General features: G+C 39.6%; 1 long non-coding RNA gene across 1 annotated transcript in view; it reads left to right on the top strand.

The window, feature by feature from the left end:
• LOC309658285 overlaps positions 1–14,280 on the top strand; it is a 126,331-nt gene that overhangs the window by 101,154 nt on the left and 10,897 nt on the right. The window lies entirely within an intron of this gene.

The raw sequence follows: 14,280 nt of genomic DNA, 5'->3' as shown, positions 1-14,280 counted from the left end.
TCTCTGCAAGAATGGGAGCTTGATATTAACACCTTTTCAACCGTGTCAACATAAATGGATTTTATAGTGTAATGATGCAGGGATGATTTTTTTCTGCTTTCTTTTCCTTTCTGTTAGAGAATTTTCTTGGTGAGAAACTAATAATTATGTAAACTAATGTCATTATGATTCCCTTTCTTGCCACGTATGTGCAGGACAACTGACATAACACACAACAGTCATTATTTACGTGGCATGAGCACCCCCGCCATTACACTCTGATAAGAATTTAAAAGACACTTTGCCAGTATGATTATGATAACTTTTATTTTTCTTTGAGTCTTGCTTAAGGTAGAAACTGACAGAAGACAAAGTATGATAAATAACATATACTTTGCTTTTACTTTGCCTCCTTAATGTAAAGGAACACTGTGATAGTTAGTTTTATACATGAGCTTGATTGGATCACAGGATGTTCAGATATTTAGTTAAATATTATTTTCGGGTTTGGCTGTGAAGGTGTTTCCAAAAGAGATTAGCATTTGAATTGGTAGACAGAGTAAAGTAGATTACTCTCCCCAGTGTGGTCGGGCATCACGCAAGCTGCTCAAGGCCTGAAGAGAACAACAAGGAAGGGAAGGAAGGCTGAAGTCACTTTCTGCCTGTCTGCATGAGCCAAGACATCAGTCTTCTCCTTCCCTCAGCACTCCTGCTTCTCAGGCCTTCAGACCTGGACAGGAGTCTATACCATCGGCTGTCCAGTTTTCAGACCTGCAAACTCAGGCTTTCCCGAATATCCAGCTTTGAAATAGCAGGTCATAGAACTTCTCAGCCTCCACAGTCACATGAGCTGGTTCATTATAATAAATCTCTTTATATAAACATATATAAGTATAAATATATGTAAGTATTATATAGTATCATATGTAGTATATATATATATATATATATATATATATATATATATAATTACATATTATTAGGGTCTGTTTCTCTAGAAAACCCTAATACAAACACATAAGATATGGAAGATATATACATAAGATATACACACAAGATATACACATAATACATGGAAGATATAGCAAGTCTCCTGACAATAGGAGCCTGCGGTAATAAAAGCTGAAGATGTACCTGACCTTATCCTATGCTGAGAAGTACTTTATTTCTGAAGAGACAAACATTCAGTCTGGAATTCCTGGAAATTTACCAAATACTGGGTTTGCCCCAACTGAAAAGCTCTGACTTTAATTACACTACACTGCTTATTGCTTTGTCAAGGTGGGACCTCTGACAGGTGGAACCTCAGTGGACTAAGGTGTATGAATTCATCTAGTCTGTGGCTATTGGGCTGCACCCCACAGGCCTACAGGGTCTGTACATGCTCAGCTTCAAGACGGAAGAAAGAGCCCAGAGTCAGCAACAGAGACATCAATAGTTTAACGGATGAAGGATCTTATATGTCTGAAGCAAGGTTCTGGAGCGACACCCCACTATGTGCAGCAGAAGTGGGCAGGACATGGCTAGTCTTCGCTCCAGGGGGAGTGGGAGGTTACCAGTTACAGGGGGCATTGACTTCAGGTGGGCTCATCCGTTACCAGGGAAAATAGCAGAGGGGCACACCTCTTACTACCTCTTTGATAAGCTATCATGGTGGAGATTTTCTGATCTAAGGTTAGAACAACCACCAGCTGGAGCAGGAGCAAGTATGTAGGAAGGTCAGTCATGAGAGTAGGGTGTAGGTGAAGCAGGCACTAGTCAAGCGGGGGATGTACCGAGAGCAAGAGAGCAGCCATCTTGAGTGTCCTGACTATACACTCCACCCGTACACACCCTGCACAACCCTTACAGTCTTGATCTGCCCCTCCTCTGAGATACCCCTGGGGTCAGGTATGTAGAGGGGCACTGCAACCAGATACCACAAATACAATACAGACACTAGCAGCTAGATAATATCAAGAGTAAGATACCTAGTATGCTAAGAAGACTCCATCACCAGGATGTGGGCAAATTTTGGAGCCAAGCACTTAACGGGTCAAAGGAGAGGGAGTCAATGGCGGCAGGGTCCTCTCCACTTATAAGAAAGGTAAGGCCACTCCTGGTTTTCACAAACCCAGAGCCACCCCCTAGGGAGTGAAAGGGCCCAGCTCTAAAACAAACATTCTGGTGGCCTAGTCAGGAGTCAGCAGTCACGGTACAGGTCTCCCACCCCATGTTATGTTGAGTGCCATTAAGAGCTGGACCCATTAGGTCTTTCCTAACAAAAAGCAGTTAATCCCACTATTTTGACTTGTGTGTCCAAAAGCCAGCCTATTCCATTCCACACAGCATAGCCCAGGGGTGCTCATGGGCCGTCAGTTGTACAGTAGCATTTACCGAAGGGGGTCCTTCTGATGTATTGTCATGTGGGAGAGGAAGATGGTGAGAGAGTTTTCCCCCATTGTTAGTCATCCCCACAGAGTCACATTAGCTGGGTCAATTTTTTATGGAAGTAAAGAAGAGGATGACAATGGCATCTCACTGTAGACCCAGCAATTAGGCTCACTTTGCAGTGAGGCCATGGTTGCTTCCCAGTCCTTGAATAGATTCCCTTCACTCAGACTAGGGATGATACGTAAGACATCTAACAGGCACGACACAGGGAGATCATGACCACTAAGCCAAATAATAGCAGTACCTGAATTTTCAGATAACACCACACTTGCCTGTGGTTTTTGTCCTAGTCTGCCATACAGTTAAAGAAAACGTAAGTTTTTAGTAATACAGGAACACGTCCAAAATCACATCTACGATGGCCACCTAGTCTTACCCTGGATGTCTGAACGACAGCTACACCAGTCTGACTTAGAGATGTATTCCCCTCCACAATGGCCAGAGCAGATGTACAATGCCTGCCACAAAGGCCACAAAACAGACCACTCTGGTCAGTAAAGTTTAAGTTAAATCATGTATAAGCCACAATGACTTCCCCATACCTCCATATGTGAAGATTTTCCCATCATTTCCCCTTTCTGTAGACCAAAGTATATAAACCTTGAAGTCATGGTGAATGCGGCCTATCTAGCCTGGATCCAGATCATGTCCCTCTGTGTTAGACCTCCTTCATATTTAACTAGTTATCCACACTGGGGGAAAGCTGATCAGATATCATAAACAAGCTCAGATGTTGATGGGGAAATATTTTAGAAGCTATACATTTTATCACATACTGAATTGTTACACAAGCATGTGCTTTCAGTGGCAGACTTAAAGTAAGCAGTCATACATCATGAGTAGTTACACTCTGTGACAACTTCATTAGATAATTTTCTTTTCCTCCTGAACATCAGGGCAAAAGTGAGGCTAATACAATAACTTTTATAAATCTAGACCTCAATCAACAGGAATAGAATTTCTTACCTACTGAAATATAACATTTTTCTCTCTAAAAGTACCCTTATCACCACCAAACACAGCCAAATCAAGACTAATTTGTTTGCAAAATAAGTCTGGTCAATTGACCACATAGGCTCCTCCAAACTGGCTGAGGTAGAACTCCTCAGAAGGAATCTCAGACTGAATTCCCTAACGGCCTCTCAAGGCCAGGAAAGCCATGCCAAAGGTCTGCCGTCAGGCTCTGCCTCAGTCGATTTCTCTCTTCTAGAGGTCTCCAAAATATAGAGATTCCCACACATGCCAGGAGACAGTTTTTCCCATCCACCTGATAAGGCTGCTCAGAACCCAAGAGTCTCAAATTTCTGAAGGGACCAGGCAGAGAGAAAAGAAAAATGTTTCAATTCTACCCACAGGTGTAATTTACCAAATTGCTATAAGTTATAACTAACTTGAGGGAAGGGCTTCCCTATATCTGGAAAACACAGATCAAAATCAGTAATATTCCAGAAAAAAGCATAAAAATTACAACCATATTCACCAGTTCACTCAGGAACCAAACCTTTTAACTTTATATGAAGCCATCAGGTTTTCCCTGAGGATTTTTAAATTTCTTGCCCAGTTCAGCAGTATGATCTGAAATTTATCAGAGACCTTTACTTATCAAAATGTCCTTCCTATGAACCTTACTGAAGATGAAGCACTTTTGCAAAAGCATCGGAGTATAACAACTGTCTATAAATAACAAAAGACTTAAAAAAGGCAAGGTTAAACACATGATTAAAATGTAATCAATAAAGCAACTTGGTTACAATAACTAGAATTATGACTGATTATAATCTTAACCCTTAAAAACCTTAATTTCTGGCAAAACCCAAGAAGCAAGTAATTGTTAACTGTTTGTCATACCGGCATTTCCTGATTGGAGAATTTATGCTTAATCTTCCACTCCTAAGAAGGCAAAGGTACGTAAATTTAGACCCACCCAGCAATTAATGTTCCAATATTTTATCCTATTTGAAATGACCCAGACAGTCAATGAATTCTCTTCATTTAACTTAGTTTAGGTGCAACTTACCAAAATCTAGAGAAACTATTATAGATATTCCTAAAACGTAATTATCCGATAGCAGGTTTTTTTTAACATCTTTATTGGAGTATAATTGCTTTACAATGTTGTGTTAGTTGCTGCTGTATGACGAAGTGAATCAGCTATACGTATACATATATCCCCATATCCCCTCCCTCTTGCATCTCCCTCCCACCCTCCCTATCGCACCCCTCTAGGTGTTCACAAAGCACAGAGCTGATCTCCCTGTGCTATGTGGCTGCTTCCCACTAGCTATCTATTTTACATTTCATAGTGTATATATGTCCTTGCCACTCTCTCACTTCATCCCAGCTTACCCTTCCCCCACCCCGTGTCCTCAGGTCCATTCTCTAAGTCTGCGTCTTTATTCCTGTCCTGCTCCTAGGTTCACCAGAACATTTTCTTTTTTTCTCTTAGATTCCATATATGTGTGTTAGCATATGGTATTTGTTTTTCTCTTTCTGACTTACTTCACTCTGTATGACAGACTCTAGGTCCATCCACCTCACTACAAATAACTCAATTTCGTTTCTTTTTATGGCTGAGTAATATTCCATTGTATATATGTGCCACATCTTCTGTATCCATTCATCTGTCGATGGACACTTAGGTTGCTTCCATGTCCTGGCTATTGTAAATAGAGCTGCAATGAACATTGTGGTACATGACTCTTTTCGAATTATGGTTTTCTCAGGGTATATGCCCAGTAGTGGGATTGCTAGGTCATATGGTAGTTCTATTTTTAGTTTTTTCAGGAGCTTCCATACTGTTCTCCATAGTGGCTGTATCAATCTACATTCCCACCAACAGTGCAAGAGGGTTCCCTTTTCTCCACACCCTCTCCAGCATTTATTGTTTGTAGATTTTTTAATGATGGCCATTCTGACCAGTGTGAGGTGATACCTCATTGTAGTTTTAATTTGCATTTCTCCAGTGATTAGTCATGTTGAGCATCCTTTCATGTGTTTGTGGGCAATCTGTATATGATCTTTGGAGAAATGTCTATTTAGGTCTTCTGCCCATTATTGGATTGGGTTGTTTGTTTTTTTGATATTGACTGCATGAGCTGCTTGTATATTTTGGAGATTAATCCTGTCAGTTGCTTTGTTTGCAAATATTTTCTCCCATTCTGAGGATTGTCTTTTTGTCTTGTTTATGCTTTCCTTTGATGTGCAAAAGCTTTTAAGTTTCATTAGGTCCCATTTGTTTATTTTTGTTTTTATTTCCATTTCTCTAGGAGGTGGGTCAAAAAGGATCTTGCTCTGATTTATGTCATAGACTGTTCTGCCTATGTTTTCCTCTAAGTGTTTTATAGTGCCTGGCCTTACATTTAGGTCTTTAATCCATTTGGAGTTTATTTTTGTATATGGTGTTAAGGAGTGTTCTAATTTCATTCTTTTACATGTAGCTGTCCAGTTTTCCCAGCACCACTTATTGAAGAGGCTGTCTTTTCTCCATTGTATATTCTTGCCTCCTTTATCAAAGATTAGGTGACCATAGGTGCATGGGTTTATCTCTGGGCGTTCTATCCTGTTCCATTGATCTATATTTTTATTTTTGTGCCAGTACCATACTGTCTTGATTACTGTAGCTTTGTAGTACAGTCTGAAGTCTGGGGGCCTGATTCCTCCAGCTTCGTTTTTCTTTCTCAAGATTGCTTTGGCTATTCGGAGTCTTTTGTGTTTCCATACAAATTGTGAAATTTTTTGTTCTAGTTCTGTGAAATATGCCATTGGTAGTTTGACAGGGATTGCATTGAATCTGTAGATTGCTTTGGGTAGTACAGTCATTTCCTATAGTGTTTTGAAGTGTTTTGAAAGGCCTCTTTTTTTTTTTTCACTCTCACAGATCAGATGATTAAAGTTCCTGAGAGCCCAGGTAGCTCATTTATATCTCAGAGGCACAGAAGAGAAATACCAATTTCTTCTGGAAAGCTAACATCCTCTAACTGCATGTGCAAAAACCAGTTTCAGAATGTCAAAAGTTTCCCATCCTGGCCATTTTCAGGGATTTTTTTTTCTCAGTTTCAACAAGTAACAGTAATAGATAATAACATATATCATTCAGTCACATTCACATGCCTCACTTTCAGAGGAACCAGATTCAGCATTCAAGTTAACCTTCACCTGGGCTGTCAGCTCAGCCTCTGCGGCCTTTCTTAATATAAAAAGCAACAGCCAGCCCACAGCTTCGGTCCCTTCTTTTTACCCCAATGAAAAGGTGGCCAATGTCTCCCCAACAGCCTTAGGAGTGTCTATGATATTTCCATACTCTCCGGGCAGCCCCCATTCATCAAGGACAGCCACCACAGGGCCCCACATACTAGTGGATGGCCACCCCAGGATCGTCACACAACCTTTGGGATCACCCCCGCAACCTTCACACGCCACATTATTGGACAGCCACCCTGGGATAACCTCTGCCACTTTTGGGTCCCACATGCAATGCGTGAGGATGGCCCCCACAACCTTCCATCCCCAGTCCTTACTTCTCAACATCTCAGCACTCCTGGGAGTATCCTCAGTCTCCTGGATGCTCTGCCCATTGTTGAGCTGCACCCTGCAGGCCTGCAAGCCCTGTACTTGCCCAGCTTCAAGACCAAGGAAAGAGCCCAGAGTCAGAGACAGAGACATCAGTGGTTTAATGGAAGGGAGAGCTTACACATCTGAAGCAAGGTCCTGGAGCGACACCCTGCCATGGGTGGCAGAAGGTAGACAGGACCTGGAGGTAGTCTTTGCTCCTAGGAGGAGGAGGTTACCAGTTATAGAGGGAATTGAAGTCAGGTGGGCTTGTCCATTACCAGGATAACTGGCACAGGGGCACGCCCCTCACTTTCCCTCTGGTAAGCTATCATGGTGGAGATGTTCTGATCTAGAGGTTACAACAGTCCCTCGCTGGGGCAGGGGCAAGTATGTAGGGAGGTCAGTCACGTGAGTAGGGTGTAGGTGAAGCAGGCACTGGTCTAGCAGGGGATGTACCGAGAGCAAGAGAACAGCCATCTTGGGTGGCCTGACCACACAGTGGCTTAGAGCAGAGGAAGAATATTGAAGCAAACCTCTAATGATCACACCCATTGTGTCTGCTGACATTCTCTCTAAGACTCTGACACAGGACATAGTGGAATTACAATGCCACCAATTTTTTAATCATTCAACAAAGAAACTTCTGATTTCTCTCTGTCCAACCAACTTTTGATTTCCTTTATTGTATGCATACTAACAACATCAAAAATTCCCTATTTTTGTAAACTCCTTTTGGAAACTGCAAAGGCAGTTGAGATCTTTGATATGATAAAAAGTTTCTTGGCCAAGCAAAGTTGTGACTGTAAGAAAAGTATGGGCCATCTGGGATCTTGGCACCAAATCTGGTTTGCTACTCTTGGAACAAGAAATTCTTATGTCATTGTAACCCATGAGCATCAGCTGATATAAAGGATACTGCCAGCAATCCTCAAATAATTGTTGCCCACTGGCTTAAAAGTCACCAATTAAAGTTTTGTCAAGAGAATTTTCTGCTCTACAGATGACCTATGCCTTAATAGTAAAAAAATAAAAATAAAAAAGTCTTGGAGATATTTGAATAAAATTCAGGAATAAATATCACTTTCTCTGAGAAAAAAAAAAGTTCAACTTGAAGAAGAGTTTGACAACAGGGAGTTTATTAATTGCTTGGGTTAATTAGTAAAATGCTTCAGCCATATGAACAAAATAAATTGTATTGCAATGTCATCCATTCAGCCACCTCAAAGTGCTACCTAAGACTGCTACTAAACGAATCTGCCATTGTATAATGAAGTACTGATGACAACAAATAATTCGACTTTCTGTGCTGGAGGGAGTGCTTCTTAGTAGCAAATCCTGCTGGCTTCTCTGCAGGTAAAATCTGGTTTGCAGGAGCAGTGTCAAACTTTCCTGAACGTTAATTATTATTAAATGGAGGGATCTGTGCAGAAGGGGAGAGGCAGCACGGCGAAAGGAGAGCCTCTGAAACAGGACAAAAAGACAACCCTCAGAATGGGAGAAAATATTTGCAAATAAAGCAACTGACAAAGGATTAATCTACAAAATTTACAAGCAGCTCATGCAGCTCAATATCAAAAAAAAAACAACTCAATTCAAAAATGGACAGAAGACCTAAATATATACAGATTGCCAACAAACACATGAAAGGATGCTCAACATCACTAATCATTAGAGAAATGCAAATCAAAACTACAAGGAGGTATCATCTCACACCAGTCAGAATGGCCATCATCAAAAAATTTACAAACAATAAATGCTGGAGAGGGTGTGGAGAAAAGGGAACCCTCTTACACTGTTGGTACGAATGTAAATTGATACAGCCACTATGGAGAACAGTATGGAGATTCCTTAGAAAACTAAAAATAGAGCTATCATACGACCCAGCAATCCCACTACTGGGCATATACCCTGAGAAAACCATAATTCAAAAAGAGTCATGTACCACAATGCTCACTGCATGTCTATTTACAATAGCCAGGACATGGAAGCAACCTAAGTGTCCATCAACAGATGAATGGATACAGAAGATGTGGCACATATATACAATGGAATATTACTCAGCCATAAAAGGAAACGAAATTGAGTTATTTGTAGTGAGGTGGATGGACCTAGAGTCTGTCATACAGAGTGAAGTAAGTCAGAAAGAGAAAAATAAATACCATATGCTAACACATATATAGGGAATCTAAAAAAAAAAAAAAAAATGGTTCTGAAGAATGTAGGGGCAGGAGAGGAAGAAAGACACAGATGTAGAGAATGGACTTGAGGACACAGGGTGGGGGAAGGGTAAGATGGGACAAAGTGAGAGAGTGGCATGGACTTATATATACTACCAAATGTAAAATAGATAGCTAGTGGAAAGCAGCCGCATAGCACAGGGAGATCAGCTCCGTCCTTTGTGACCACCTAGAGGGGTGGGATAGGGAGGGTGGGAGGGATACAAAAGAGGGAAGAGATATGGGGATATATGTATATGTATATCTGATTCACTTTGTTATACAGCAGAAACTAACACAACATTGTAAAGCAATTATACCCCAATAAAGATGTTAAAAAAAAATGGAGAGCCTCTGGAGTGTGGGGTTCCAGAGTTTGGAGCTATGTGGCTGACAGGGTCTTGTTGCTCTGGCCGTGTGTCTGGCCTGTGCATCTGAGAAGGGGGATCCAAGTTGAGGACATTAGTCCTCCAGAGACCTCCCAGCTCCATGAAATATCAAACGGGGAAACATCTCCCAGAAATCTCGATCTCAATGCTAAGACCTAGCTCCACTCAACGACCAGCAAGCTCCAGTCCTGGACACCTTATGCCAAACAACTAGCAAGACAGGAACACAACCCAAACCATTAGCAGAGAGGCTACCTAAAAACATAATAAGGTTACAGACACCCCAAAACACACCACCGGACATGGCCCTGTCCACCAGAAACACAAGATCCAGCCTCATCCACCAGAACACAGGCACCAGTCCCCTCCATCAGGAAGCCTACACAACCCACTGAATCAACCTTAGCCACTGGGGGCAGACACCAAAAATAATGGGAATTATGAACCTGCAGCCTGTGAATAGGAGACCGCAAACCCAGTAAGTTAAGCAAAATGAGAAGACAGAGAAATACACAGCAGATGAAGCAGCAAGGTAAAAACCCACCAGACCAAACAAATGAAGAGGAAATAGGCAGTCTACCTGAAAAAGAATTCAGGGTAATGATAGTAAAGATGACCCAAAATATTGGAAATAGAATGGAGAAAATACAAGAAACGTTTAAAAAGGACCTAGAAGAAATGAAGACCAAACAAACAGTGATGAAAAATATAATAAATGCAATTTTAAATTCTCTAGCAGGAATAAATAGCAGAATAACTGAGGCAAAAGAACGGATAAGTGACCTGCAAGGTCAAATAGTGGAAATAATTACTGCAGAGCAGAATAAAGAAAAAAGAATGAAAAGAATTGTGGACAGTCTCAGAGACCTTTGGGACAACATTAAATGCACCAACATTCGAATTATAGGGGTCCCAGAAGATGAAGAGAAAAAGAAAGGGTCTGAGAAAATATTTAAGAAGATTATAGTTGAAAACTTCCCTATTATGGGAAAGAAAATAGTCAATCAAGTCCAGGAAGTGCAGAGAGTCCCATACAGGATAAGTCCAAGGAGAAACACATCAAGACACATATTAATTAAACTATCAAAAATTAAATACAAAGAAAAAATATTAAAAGCAGCAAGAGAAAAGCAACAAATAACTTACAAGGGAATCCCCATAAGGTTAACAGCTGATCTTTCAGCAGAAACTCTGCAAGCCAGAAGGGAGTGGCAGGACATATTTAAAGTGATGAAAAGGAAAAACCAACAACCAAGATTACTCTACCCAGCACAGATCTCATTCAGATTCGCCGCAGAAATTAAAAGCTTTACAGACAAGCCAAAGCTAACAGAATTCAGCACTACCAAACCAGCTTTGCAACAAATGCTAAAGGAACTTCTCTAGGCAGGAAACACAGGAGAAGGAAAAGACCTACAATAACAAACCCAAATCAATTAAGAAAATGGTAATAGGAACATACATATCAATAACTACCTTAAATGTAAATAGATTAAATGCTCCAACCAAAAGACACAGACTGGCTGAATGGATACAAAAACAAAACCTGTATAAATGTTGAATACAAGAGACCCACTTCAGACCTAGGGAAACATACAGACTGAAAGTCAGGGGATGGAAAAAGATACTCCATGCAAATGGAAATGAAAAGAAAGCTGGAGTAGCAATTCTCATATCAGACAAAATAGACTTTAAAATAAACACTATTACAAGAGACAAAGCAGGGCACTACATAATGATCAAGGGATCAATCCAAGAAGGAGATATAAAAATTGTAAATATTTGTGCACCAAACATAGGAGCACCTCAATACATAAGGCAAACGCGAACAGCCATAAAAGGAGAAATCGACAATAACACAATCAGAGTAGGGGACTTTAACACTCCACTTTCACCAATGGACACATCATCTAAAATGAAAATAAATAAGGAAACACAAGCTTTAAATGATACATTAAACAAGATGGACTTAATTGATATTTATAGGACATTCCATCCAAAAACAACAGAATACACATTCTCCTCAAGTGCTCATGGAACATTCTCCAGGACAGATATCTTGGGTCACAAATCAGGCCTTGGTAAATTTAAGAAAACTGAAATCATAACAAGTAACTTTTTGGACCACAATACTATGAGATTTGATATCAACTACAGGAAAAAATCTGTAAAAAATACAAAGACATGGAGGATAAACAATACACTACTAAATAACCAAGAGATCACTGAAGAAACCAAAGAGGAAATCAAAAAATACCTAGAAACAAATGACAATGAAAACACGATGACCCAAAACCTATGGGATGCAGCAAATGCAGTTCTAAGAGGAAAGTTTATAGCAATATAATCCTCCCTCAAGAAACAAGAAACATCTCAAATAAACAACCTAACCTTACACCTAAAGCAACTGAAGAAAGAAGAACAAAAAACCCCCAAAGTTACCAAAAGGAAAGAAATCAGAAAGATCAGATCAGAAATAAATGAAAAAGAAATGAGGAAAACAACAGCAAAGATCAATAAAACTAAAAGCTGGTTCTTTGAGAAGATAAAAAACATTGATAAACCATTAGCCAGACTCATCAAGAAACAAAGGGAGAAGACTCAAATCAATAGAATTAGAAATGAAAAAGGAGAAGTACCAACTGACACTGCAGAAATACAAAGGATCATGAGAGATTAGTACAATGAACTATATGCCAATAAAATGGACAACCTGGAAGAAATGGACAAATTCTTAGAAATGCACAACTTTCTGAGACTGTACTAGGAAGAAATAGAAAATATGACTAGACCAATCACAAGCACTGAAATTGAGACTGTGATTTAAAATTTTCCAAAAAACAAAAGCTCAGGACCAGACGGCTTCACAGGCGAATTCTATCACACATTTAGAGAAGAGCTAACACCTTTCTTTCTCAAACTTCTCCAAAATAGAGCAGAGGGAGGAACACTCCCAAATTCATTCTAAGAGGCCACCATCACCCTGATACCAAAACCAGACAAAGATGTCACAAAGAAAGGAAACTACAGGCCAATATCACTGATGAACATAGATGTAAAAATCCTCAACCACATACTAGCAAAGAGAATTCAACAGCACATTAAAAAGATCATACATCATGATCAAGTGAGGTTTATCCCAGGAATGCAAGGATTCTTCAATATACAAAAATCAATCAATGTGATAAACCATATTAATAAGTTGAAGGAGAAAAACCATATGATCATCTCAATAGATGCAGAAAAAGTTTTCAACAAAATTGAACACCCATTTATGATAAAAACCCTCCAGAAAGTAGGCATAGAGGGAATTCACCTCAACATAATAAAGGCCATATATGACAAACCCACAGCCAACATCATTCTCAATGGTGAAAAACTGAAACCATTTCCTCTACGATCAGGAACAAGACAAGGTTGTCCACTCTCACCACTATTATTCAATATAGTTTTGGAAGTTTTAGCCACAGCAATTAGAGAAGATAAAGAAATAAAAGGTATCCAAATTGGAAAAGAAGAAATAAACATGTCACTGTTTGCAGACGACTTGATACTATACATAGAGAATCCTAAAGATGCTACCAGAAAACTACTAGAGCTAACCAATGAATCTGGTAAAGTAGCAGGATACCAAATTAATGCACAGAAATCTCTTGCATTCCTCTACACTAATGATGAAAAATATGAGGGAGAAATTAAGGAAACATTCCCATTTACCACTGCAACATAAAGAATAAAATACCTAGGAATAAACCTACCTAAGGAGACAAAAGACCTGTATGCAGAAAACTATAAGACACTGATGAAAGAAATTAAAGATGATACAAACAGATGGAGAGATATACCATGTTCTTGGATTGGAAGAATCAACATTGTGAAAATGAGTATACCAACTAGAGCAATCTACAGATTCAATGCAATCCCTACCAAACCACCAATGGCATTTTTCACAGAACTGGAACAAAAAATTTCACAATTTGTATGGAAACACAAAAGACCCCAAATAGCCAAAGCAATCCTGAGAAAGAAAAACGGAGCTGGAGGAATCAGGCTCCCTGACTTCAGACTATACTACAAAGCTACCATAAAAAAGACAATATAGTACTGTCACAAAAACAGAAATATAGATCAATGGAACAGGATAGAAAGCTCAGAGATACACCCACGCACATATGGTCACTTTATTTTTGATAAAGGAGGCAAGAAAATACAATGGAGAAAAGACAGCCTCTTCAATAAGTGGTGTGCGAAAACTGAACAGCTATATGTAAAAGAATGAAATTAGAACATTGCCTAACACCATATACAAAAATAAACTCCAAATGTATTAAAAACCTAAATGTAAGGCCAGACACTATGAAACTCTTAGAGGAAAACATAGGCAGAACACTTTATGACATAAATCACAGCAAGATCCTTTTTGACCCACCTCCTAGAGAAATGGAAATTAAAAGAAAAATAAACAAATGGGACCTAATGAAACTTAAAAGCTTTTGCACAGCAAAGGGAAGCAGAAACAAGACGAAAAGACAACCCTCAGAATGGGAGAAAATATTTGCAAATGAAGCAACTGACAAAGGATTAATCTACAAAATTTACAAGCAGCTCATGCAGCTCAATATCAAAAAAAAAAAAAAAAAAAAACCAATCCAAAAATGAGCAGATGACCTAAATAGACATTTCTCCAAAGAAGACATACAGATTGCCAACAA

Source organism: Balaenoptera physalus, assembly GCF_965194825.1.
Source record: "Balaenoptera physalus genome assembly, chromosome: 3".
NCBI lineage: Eukaryota > Metazoa > Chordata > Mammalia > Artiodactyla > Balaenopteridae > Balaenoptera > Balaenoptera physalus.
Note: the sequence above shows the minus strand (reverse complement) of the source record. Positions and strands in the feature narration are given on the sequence as shown.